We start from the raw sequence: 11,185 nt of genomic DNA on the forward strand, positions 1-11,185 counted from the left end.
GAACCAAACCAAAACATCTTTGAACCTCCACCATATTTAGGTGTAAGTACTGTGTTCTTTTCTTTGCAGGCCTCATTGCATTTTCAGTAAACAGCAGAATTACCGTATATGCCGGCGTATAAGACGACTGGGCGTATAAGACGACCCCCAACTTCTGCCCTAAAAATATAGAATTTGGGATATACTCACTGTATAAGACTACCCCGCTCCCAAATGAAAAAAAGTCTGCTTTGATTGCAACATGTTAATTTTAATTCCGCGAGAGCCGTACAATATGTTTTTAAAGGGCCATTGACAGATCAATCGCTCCAATGTTCACTTAGTACAGCAAGGAATGCTCCTCCCTGCTGTATAAAGCCACAACTGGACTGAAACAATGGTACTACACTCTGCTACAAACAGACACACACAACTCTGCTACATACAGACAAACACACACAACTCTGCTACAAACAGACAAACACATACAACTCTGCTACATACAGACAAACACATACAACTCTGCTACATACAGACAAACACACACAACTCTGAAACATACAGACAAACACACACAACTCTGCTACATACAGACAAACACACACAACTCTGCTACATACAGACAAACACATACAACTCTGCTACATACAAACACATACAACTCTGCTACATACAGACAAACACATACAACTCTGCTACATACAGACAAACACATACAACTCTGCTACATACAGACAAACACATACAACTCTGCTACATACAGACAAACACATACAACTCTGCTACATACAGACAAACACACACAACTCTGCTACATACAGACAAACACACACAACTCTGCTACATACAGACAAACACATACAACTCTGCTACATACAGACAAATACACACAACTCTGCTGCTCTGTGGGGCCTGCACCCGCGGCTCGGCGGGTACAGCACCCGCGGCATCGGCGGGGGGGGGATTGGCAGGGCATACATCTGGGGGGTTAGAAGCAGCTCACCGGGGCCCATAATGGGGAGGCGGGGAGGGCATTTACCCGATTAGGTCACGGTGGAGAGGGGGCCCACACAGCGCCGGACAGAAGCTCGCCTCCTTCATCTGTGGGACTGAGAAGGCGGTAGCTCCGCCCACAGATGAAATTAAAAACAGGATGTCTGCGCGCCTTAAAGTGACGTCGCCGCAGATTGCTGCCGAGGACTGCGGTCCCCGGAACTCGGCCGGGGGCAGCAGAACTATAAAGGCGAGTGGGCCCCGGCCAAGGGACAGGAGAACTGACGAGGCCGAGTGGGCCCCCCCGGCTCTCCAGGGCCCCGGCATTTGCCCATAGACAGGTAGGAGCCCTGTCTGCGAGCCAGATACGGCCATCAAAAGAGCCATATCTGGCTCGCAAGCCATAGGTTCCCGACCCCTGCTGTATGATATATACCGTATTTTTCGCTTTATAAGACGCACCTGATTATAAGACGCACCCCCAAATTTGGTGAAGGAAAAGAGAATTTTTTTTTTTTAATGTTAAATGGGGTCCATCTTATAATGCCAGTGTCCCTCTAACAAATCATATAGGGTATATGTCCCTCATAGCCCCCCATCCTAAAATTAGCCCCCTTAATCTGGATATGGCCCCCTTATATTGAATATAGCACCCTTGTGATGGCACACGTTCCCCTGTGCTGCCTATGGTCCCCTATGGATTGCACACGTTCCCGTGTTAGATAACGCCCCCATGCTGCTGCCCATGGCCCCTATAGATCGCACAAGTCCCCCTGTGTTAGATATCGCCCCCATAGTGCTGCCCATGGCCCCTATAGATCGCACAAGTCCCCCTGTGTTAGATATCACCCCCATAGTGCTGCCCATGGCTCCTATATAGATCGCACAAGTCCCCCTGTGTTATATATCGCCCCCATAGTGCTGCCCATGGTCCCTATAGATCGCACAAGTCCCCCTGTGTTAGATATCGCCCCCATAGTGCTGCCCATGGCCCCTATATAGATCGCACAAGTCCCCCTGTGTTAGATATCTCCCCCATAGTGCTGCCCATGGTCCCTATAGATCGCACAAGTCCCCCTGTGTTAGATATCACCCCCATAGTGCTGCCCATGGCCCCTATATAGATCGCACAAGTCCCCCTGTGTTAGATATCTCCCCCATAGTGCTGCCCATGGCCCCTATATAGATCGCACAAGTCCCCCTGTGTCAGATATCGCCCCCATAGTGCTGCCCATGGCCCCTATAGATCGCACAAGTCCCCCTGTGTCAGATATGGCCCCTAGGCTGCTGCCCAAAGTAAAATAAAACCCTCTTTATTTTAGAATGAGCAGCAGCCTGGGGGCCAAATCTAACACAGGGGTGGGCATGTGCGATCACACTGGGACGCAGGCTCATATAATATGCACCGCTGCCCCAGCCCCTCACTGCGTGCGATTTCAGCACCATTGGAGATGGACAGCGGCTGTGCATATTATATGAGCGGGTGCAGGAGATCAAAGGCTGCAGCCCGCAGCGTTCCCCTGTGCTCCAGAGCTGCTGCCCCCACCTCCCCTGGACGCTGCAGTGTACATATATATATACACACCCCACCCCCACCCCCCCGTATATCCGGCGTATAAGACGACCCCCCACTGTAGCCATTATTTTAAGGGGGTAAAAAGTCGTCTTATACGCCAGTATATACGGTATATGCTTTACCAAAAAGCTCTATCATGGTCTCATCTGTCCACAAGACGCTTTCCCAGAAAGATTTTTGTTTACTCACATACATGTTGGCAAACTGCAGTCTAGCTTTTTTAATGTCTCTGTGTCAACAGTGGGGTTATTTTTGGTCTCCTGCCATAGCGGTACATTTCTTTCAAATGTTGATGGATAGTTCGCTCTGACACTGCTGCACCCTGAGCCTGCAAGACAACTTGAATTTGTTGGGAATTTGATTGGGGCTGCTTATCCACCATCTGGACTTTCCTGTGTTGCAACAATTAATCAATTTTTCTCTGCTGTCCATATCAAGGGAAATTAGCTACAGTGCCATGGGTTTTAAAGTTCTTGGTTATGCTGTGCACTGTGGACTAAGGAATTGTTAAATCTACAGAGGTCAGACAGCAGAGAGGGGCGGTAAGAGATAGCAAAACCTGACCCACATATTAGCTATTCGGCAGCTGCTGTCAATCAAAAAGCAGTACATTTCTGTAACTTTACTTGCCTGTATTTCAAAAACTATACATCCAATCTGACAGCTAAAGGTATGTATATAATCAGCATGATAAATCCTGGTGATTGGTTCACTTTAAGCGTAATATAGGAAACTAACTTAAAACATACATAGGATGAATACAAAACCCTTTAACTGGGTGCATATATTGACATATGTTTTAGTCATCACATGGAACCCATCAAGAGAACACCATGGTTCAATGTAGCGTTAGGTCTTTTGAAATGACTCCTCAAATGTTGGTTGCATAAATTGTTTTGACATTGATAAGAATTTTCCAATGATTATTCAAAATACCCCTCACTAGAGATGAGCGAACCGGTCCCGGTTCGGCTCGAGGTCGGTTCGCCGAATGGAGCTCCCGTTCGAGTTCGGCTTGTCGAACGTTCGACGAACCGAACTCGAACTGCATAGGAAACAATGGCAGGCAATCACAAACACAGAAAAACACCTAGAAAACACCCTCAAAGGTGTCCAAAAGGTGACAAACAACTCACAACACAACACAAACACATGGGAAAGTGACAAGGACATATACTCATGCGAAAACAAAACAGCTGGACAAGGAAAAAGAGGAGGACACACAGATATATGAGTATATGCAAGGAAACATCGATTCCATTATTGTGCAACTTGAGCCCTGCTCATTTTACGCTTCCAATCTTGATAAATTGCCTGAGCTCGCCACGTACGCCTTGGGGATCTTGTCATGTCCTGCAGCCAGCGTTCTCTCGGAACCTGTCTTCAGTGCTGCTGGGGGTCTGCTGGCAGATAAGCACATGTGTCTGTCCACTGACAATGTGGACATGGCTCTCAGAGGACTTTTCTTCCCCTGGGTCAGCCAGGGGACGGGAAAGGCACGCGTATTTTTGAGAGTGCTTCATGCCAAGCATCTTTTTCTTTTTCAAAAGGGAAGGTCAACTGATGCCAGTCAAGTGGGGTGTGTGTGGCCCAGTTAGTGGCAACGAGGGAGACTGTGGTTGGAGTCCCCTCGCTGTGTTTCTAAAAGAACCAAGATGAACAAGTCATGGCTCTCAGAGGACTTTTCTTCCTCTGGGTCAGCCAGGGGACGGGAAAGGCACGCGTATTTTTGAGAGTGCTTCATGCCAAGCATCTTTTTCTTTTTCAAAAGGGGGGGTCAACTGATGCCAGTCAAGTGGGGGGTGTGTAGCCCAATTAGTGGCAACGAGGGAGACTGTGGTTGGAGTCCCCTCGCTGTGTTTCTAAAAGAACCAAGATGAACAAGTCATGGCTCTCAGAGGACTTTTCTTCCCCTGGGTCAGCCAGGGGACGGGAAAGGCACGCGTATTTTTGAGAGTGCTTCATGCCAAGCATCTTTTTCTTTTTCAAAAGGGAAGGTCAACTGATGCCAGTCAAGTGGGGTGTGTGTGGCCCAGTTAGTGGAAACGAGGGAGACTGTGGTTGGAGTTCCCTCGCTGTGTTTCTAAAAGAACCAAGATGAACAAGTCATGGCTCTCAGAGGACTTTTCTTCCCCTGGGTCAGCCAGGGGAGGCGAAAGGCACGCGTATTTTTGAGAGTGCTTCATGCAAAGCATCTTTTTCATCTTGAAAATTGGGTCAACTGATGCCAGTCAAGTGGGGTGTGTGTGGCCCAATTAGTGGCAACGAGGGAGACTGTGGTTGGAGTCCCCTCGCTGTGTTTCTAAAAGAACCAAGATGAACAAGTCATGGCTCTCAAAGGACTTTTCTTCCCCTGCGTCAGCCAGGGGAGGCGAAAGGCACGCATATTTTGAGAGTGCTTCATGCCAAGCATCTTTTTCTTTTTCAAAAGGGGGGGTCAACTGATGCCAGTCAAGTGGGGTGTGTGTGGCCCAATTAGAGGCAACGAGGGAGACTGTGGTTGGAGTCCCCTCGCTGTGTTTCTAAAAGAACCAAGATGAACAAGTCATGGCTCTCAGAGGACTTTTCTTCCCCTGGGTCAGCCAGGGGAGGCGAAAGGCACGCGTATTTTTGAGAGTGCTTCATGCAAAGCATCTTTTTCATCTTGAAAATTGGGTCAACTGATGCCAGTCAAGTGGGGTGTGTGTGGCCCAATTAGTGGCAACAAGGGAGACTGTGGTTGGAGTCCCCTCGCTGTGTTTCTAAAAGAACCAAGATGAACAAGTCATGGCTCTCAGAGGACTTTTCTTCCCCTGGGTCAGCCAGGGGACGGGAAAGGCACGCGTATTTTTAAGAGTGCTTCATGCCAAGCATCTTTTTCTTTTTCAAAAGGGGGGGTCAACTGATGCCAGTAAAGTGGGGTGTGTGTGGCCCAATTAGTTGCAACGAGGGAGACTGTGGTTGGAGTCCCCTCGCTGTGTTTCTAAAAGAACCAAGATGAACAAGTCATGGCTCTCAGAGGACTTTTCTTCCCCTGGGTCAGCCAGGGGACGGGAAAGGCACGCGTATTTTTGAGAGTGCTTCATGCCAAGCATCTTTTTCTTTTTCAAAAGGGGGGGTCAACTGATGCCAGTCAAGTGGGGTGTGTGTGGCCCAATTAGTGGCAACGAGGGAGACTGTGGTTGGAGTCCCCTCGCTGTGTTTCTAAAAGAACCAAGATGAACAAGTCATGGCTCTCAGAGGACTTTTCTTCCCCTGGGTCATCCAGGGGACGGGAAAGGCACGCGTATTTTTGAGAGTGCTTCATGCCAAGCATCTTTTTCTTTTTCAAAAGGGGGGGTCAACTGATGCCAGTCAAGTGGGGTGTGTGTGGCCCAATTAGTGGCAACGAGGGAGACTGTGGTTGGAGTCCCCTCGCTGTGTTTCTAAAAGAACCAAGATGAACAAGTCATGGCTCTCAGAGGACTTTTCTTCCCCTGGGTCAGCCAGGGGAGGCGAAAGGCACGCGTATTTTTGAGAGTGCTTCATGCAAAGCATCTTTTTCATCTTGAAAATTGGGTCAACTGATGCCAGTCAAGTGGGGTGTGTGTGGCCCAATTAGTGGCAATGAGGGAGACTGTGGTTGGAGTCCCCTCGCTGTGTTTCTAAAAGAACCAAGATGAACAAGTCATGGCTCTCAGAGGACTTTTCTTCCCCTGGGTTAGCCAGGGGACGGGAAAGGCACGCGTATTTTTGAGAGTGCTTCATGCCAAGCATCTTTTTCTTTTTCAAAAGGGGGGGTCAACTGATGCCAGTCAAGTGGGGTGTGTGTGGCCCAATTAGTGGCAACGAGGGAGACTGTGGTTGGAGTCCCCTCGCTGTGTTTCTAAAAGAACCAAGATGAACAAGTCATGGCTCTCAGAGGACTTTTCTTCCCCTGGGTCATCCAGGGGACGGGAAAGGCACGCGTATTTTTGAGAGTGCTTCATGCCAAGCATCTTTTTCTTTTTCAAAAGGGGGGGTCAACTGATGCCAGTCAAGTGGGGTGTGTGTGGCCCAATTAGTGGCAACGAGGGAGACTGTGGTTGGAGTCCCCTCGCTGTGTTTCTAAAAGAACCAAGATGAACAAGTCATGGCTCTCAGAGGACTTTTCTTCCCCTGGGTCAGCCAGGGGACGGGAAAGGCACGCGTATTTTTGAGAGTGCTTCATGCAAAGCATCTTTTTCATCTTGAAAATTGGGTCAACTGATGCCAGTCAAGTGGGGTGTGTGTAGCCCAATTAGTGGCAACGAAAGAGACTGTGGTTGGAGTCCCCTCGCTGTGTTTCCGAAAAGAACCAAGATGAACAAGTCATGGCTCTCAGAGGACTTTTCTTCCCCTGGGTCAGCCAGGGGAGGCGAAAGGCACGCGTATTTTTGAGAGTGCTTCATGCCAAGCATCTTTTTCTTTTTCAAAAGGGGGGGTCAACTGATGCCAGTCAAGTGGGGTGTGTGTGGCCCAATTAGTGGCAACGAGGGAGACTGTGGTTGGAGTCCCCTCGCTGTGTTTCTAAAAGAACCAAGATGAACAAGTCATGGCTCTCAGAGGACTTTTCTTCCCCTGGGTCAGCCAGGGGAGGCGAAAGGCACGCGTATTTTTGAGAGTGCTTCATGCAAAGCATCTTTTTCATCTTGAAAATTGGGTCAACTGATGCCAGTCAAGTGGGGTGTGTGTGGCCCAATTAGTGGCAACGAGGGAGACTGTGGTTGGAGTCCCCTCGCTGTGTTTCTAAAAGAACCAAGATGAACAAGTCATGGCTCTCAGAGGACTTTTCTTCCCCTGGGTCATCCAGGGGACGGGAAAGGCACGCGTATTTTTGAGAGTGCTTCATGCCAAGCATCTTTTTCTTTTTCAAAAGGGGGGGTCAACTGATGCCAGTCAAGTGGGGTGTGTGTGGCCCAATTAGTGGCAACGAGGGAGACTGTGGTTGGAGTCCCCTCGCTGTGTTTCTAAAAGAACCAAGATGAACAAGTCATGGCTCTCAGATGACTTTTCTTCCCCTGGGTCAGCCAGGGGAGGCGAAAGGCATGCGTATTTTTGAGAGTGCTTCATGCAAAGCATCTCTTTCATCTTGAAAATTGGGTCAACTGATGCCAGTCAAGTGGGGTGTGTGTGGCCCAATTAGTGGCAACGAGGGAGACTGTGGTTGGAGTCCCCTCGCTGTGTTTCTAAAAGAACCAAGATGAACAAGTCATGGCTCTCAGAGGACTTTTCTTCCCCTGGGTCATCCAGGGGACGGGAAAGGCACGCGTATTTTTGAGAGTGCTTCATGCCAAGCATCTTTTTCTTTTTCAAAAGGGGGGGTCAACTGATGCCAGTCAAGTGGGGTGTGTGTGGCCCAATTAGTGGCAACGAGGGAGACTGTGGTTGGAGTCCCCTCGCTGTGTTTCTAAAAGAACCAAGATGAACAAGTCATGGCTCTCAGAGGACTTTTCTTCCCCTGGGTCAGCCAGGGGACGGGAAAGGCACGCGTATTTTTGAGAGTGCTTCATGCCAAGCATCTTTTTCTTTTTCAAAAGGGGGGGTCAACTGATGCCAGTCAAGTGGGGTGTGTGTGGCCCAATTAGTGGCAACGAGGGAGACTGTGGTTGGAGTCCCCTCGCTGTGTTTCTAAAAGAACCAAGATGAACAAGTCATGGCTCTCAGAGGACTTTTCTTCCCCTGGGTCATCCAGGGGACGGGAAAGGCACGCGTATTTTTGAGAGTGCTTCATGCCAAGCATCTTTTTCTTTTTCAAAAGGGGGGGTCAACTGATGCCAGTCAAGTGGGGTGTGTGTGGCCCAATTAGTGGCAACGAGGGAGACTGTGGTTGGAGTCCCCTCGCTGTGTTTCTAAAAGAACCAAGATGAACAAGTCATGGCTCTCAGAGGACTTTTCTTCCCCTGGGTCAGCCAGGGGAGGCGAAAGGCACGCGTATTTTTGAGAGTGCTTCATGCAAAGCATCTTTTTCATCTTGAAAATTGGGTCAACTGATGCCAGTCAAGTGGGGTGTGTGTGGCCCAATTAGTGGCAATGAGGGAGACTGTGGTTGGAGTCCCCTCGCTGTGTTTCTAAAAGAACCAAGATGAACAAGTCATGGCTCTCAGAGGACTTTTCTTCCCCTGGGTTAGCCAGGGGACGGGAAAGGCACGCGTATTTTTGAGAGTGCTTCATGCCAAGCATCTTTTTCTTTTTCAAAAGGGGGGGTCAACTGATGCCAGTCAAGTGGGGTGTGTGTGGCCCAATTAGTGGCAACGAGGGAGACTGTGGTTGGAGTCCCCTCGCTGTGTTTCTAAAAGAACCAAGATGAACAAGTCATGGCTCTCAGAGGACTTTTCTTCCCCTGGGTCAGCCAGGGGAGGCGAAAGGCACGCGTATTTTTGAGAGTGCTTCATGCAAAGCATCTTTTTCATCTTGAAAATTGGGTCAACTGATGCCAGTCAAGTGGGGTGTGTGTGGCCCAATTAGTGGCAACGAGGGAGACTGTGGTTGGAGTCCCCTCGCTGTGTTTCTAAAAGAACCAAGATGAACAAGTCATGGCTCTCAGAGGACTTTTCTTCCCCTGGGTCATCCAGGGGACGGGAAAGGCACGCGTATTTTTGAGAGTGCTTCATGCCAAGCATCTTTTTCTTTTTCAAAAGGGGGGGTCAACTGATGCCAGTCAAGTGGGGTGTGTGTGGCCCAATTAGTGGCAACGAGGGAGACTGTGGTTGGAGTCCCCTCGCTGTGTTTCTAAAAGAACCAAGATGAACAAGTCATGGCTCTCAGAGGACTTTTCTTCCCCTGGGTCAGCCAGGGGAGGCGAAAGGCACGCGTATTTTTGAGAGTGCTTCATGCAAAGCATCTCTTTCATCTTGAAAATTGGGTCAACTGATGCCAGTCAAGTGGGGTGTGTGTGGCCCAATTAGTGGCAACGAGGGAGACTGTGGTTGGAGTCCCCCCGCTGTGTTTCTAAAAGAACCAAGATGAACAAGTCATGGCTCTCAGAGGACTTTTCTTCCCCTGGGTCATCCAGGGGACGGGAAAGGCACGCGTATTTTTGAGAGTGCTTCATGCCAAGCATCTTTTTCTTTTTCAAAAGGGGGGGTCAACTGATGCCAGTCAAGTGGTGTGTGTGTGGCCCAATTAGTGGCAACGAGGGAGACTGTGGTTGGAGTCCCCTCGCTGTGTTTCTAAAAGAACCAAGATGAACAAGTCATGGCTCTCAGAGGACTTTTCTTCCCCTGGGTCAGCCAGGGGACGGGAAAGGCACGCGTATTTTTGAGAGTGCTTCATGCCAAGCATCTTTTTCTTTTCCAAAAGGGGGGGTCAACTGATGCCAGTCAAGTGGTGTGTGTGTGGCCCAATTAGTGGCAACGAGGGAGACTGTGGTTGGAGTCTTCTCGCTGTGTTTCTAAAAGAACCAAGATGAACAAGTCATGGCTCTCAGAGGACTTTTCTTCCCCTGGGTCAGCCAGGGGAGGCGAAAGGCACGCGTATTTTTGAGAGTGCTTCATGCAAAGCATCTTTTTCATCTTGAAAATTGGGTCAACTGATGCCAGTCAAGTGGGGTGTGTGTGGCCCAATTAGTGGCAACGAGGGAGACTGTGGTTGGAGTCCCCTCGCTGTGTTTCTAAAAGAACCAAGATGAACAAGTCATGGCTCTCAGAGGACTTTTCTTCCCCTGGGTCAGCCAGGGGAGGCGAAAGGCACGCATATTTTTGAGAGTGCTTCATGCCAAGCATCTTTTTCTTTTTCAAAAGGGAAGGTCAACTGATGCCAGTCAAGTGGGGTGTGTGTGGCCCAATTAGTGGCAACGAGGGAGACTGTGGTTGGAGTCCCCTTACTGTGTTTTACATGCTTTTAGAAGGGCATGACATGGCTTAGAGGTTGACTTTCAGCATCTGGAAACTGTTGGCTACCAAAATGCTGCCTTTCCAACCTTTTTAACCGAGGATTTTCGAGACCTTATGCCCATCGCAGTGCCCCAAGAGCCGATGCCCAGGCGCCACTCCTTCTCCAACAAAGGCGTGCATGCGCTACACCAGCATGTCGCACTAAACATCACTGATTCCTTGAGAAACTCTGTGTGACAGGGTGCATTTCACCACAGATAATTGGCCCAGTAAGCATGGACAGGGGCGTTACATGTCGCTGACTGGGCAATGGGTTACTGTGGGGAGAGATGGAGAAGGGTCTGCTGTACAAGTCTTGCCGTCCCCACGAGTTGTGTCAATCCTTCTTCTGTATGTAGAAGTTAATACACTGCTTCTGCCTCTTCAACCTCGTGTGGGTCCTCCACCTTGGCGCAAACCCTGTGTGGTCAGGCCACCCTTCCTTGTAACTGCGCACAAGGACTACCACACACCTCCTTACTATGCTGGCAGCAGAGCTCAATGCCATCAGGCGGTCAAATGTTTACTTTGAAATGTATGGGAAATGTGAGTCACACCGCTGAGAAGTTGTGGACGGTTAGCTCTGGAGACCGAGTTTCATCAATGGTTGTCTCCACTCAACCAGCAGCCAGGGAAGGCCGGGTGCGACAATGATGCAAACATGGGTGCGGCCCTTCGCTGTGACAATGTGACACACGTGCCTTGTGTGGTTCACGTGTTGAACCTGGTTATCCAGCAATTTTTAAAGCACTATCCTGGCCCACATGGCCTTCTGCAGAGAGCACGG

This window comes from Anomaloglossus baeobatrachus, chromosome 6, assembly GCF_048569485.1.
Source record: "Anomaloglossus baeobatrachus isolate aAnoBae1 chromosome 6, aAnoBae1.hap1, whole genome shotgun sequence".
Taxonomy (NCBI): domain Eukaryota; kingdom Metazoa; phylum Chordata; class Amphibia; order Anura; family Aromobatidae; genus Anomaloglossus; species Anomaloglossus baeobatrachus.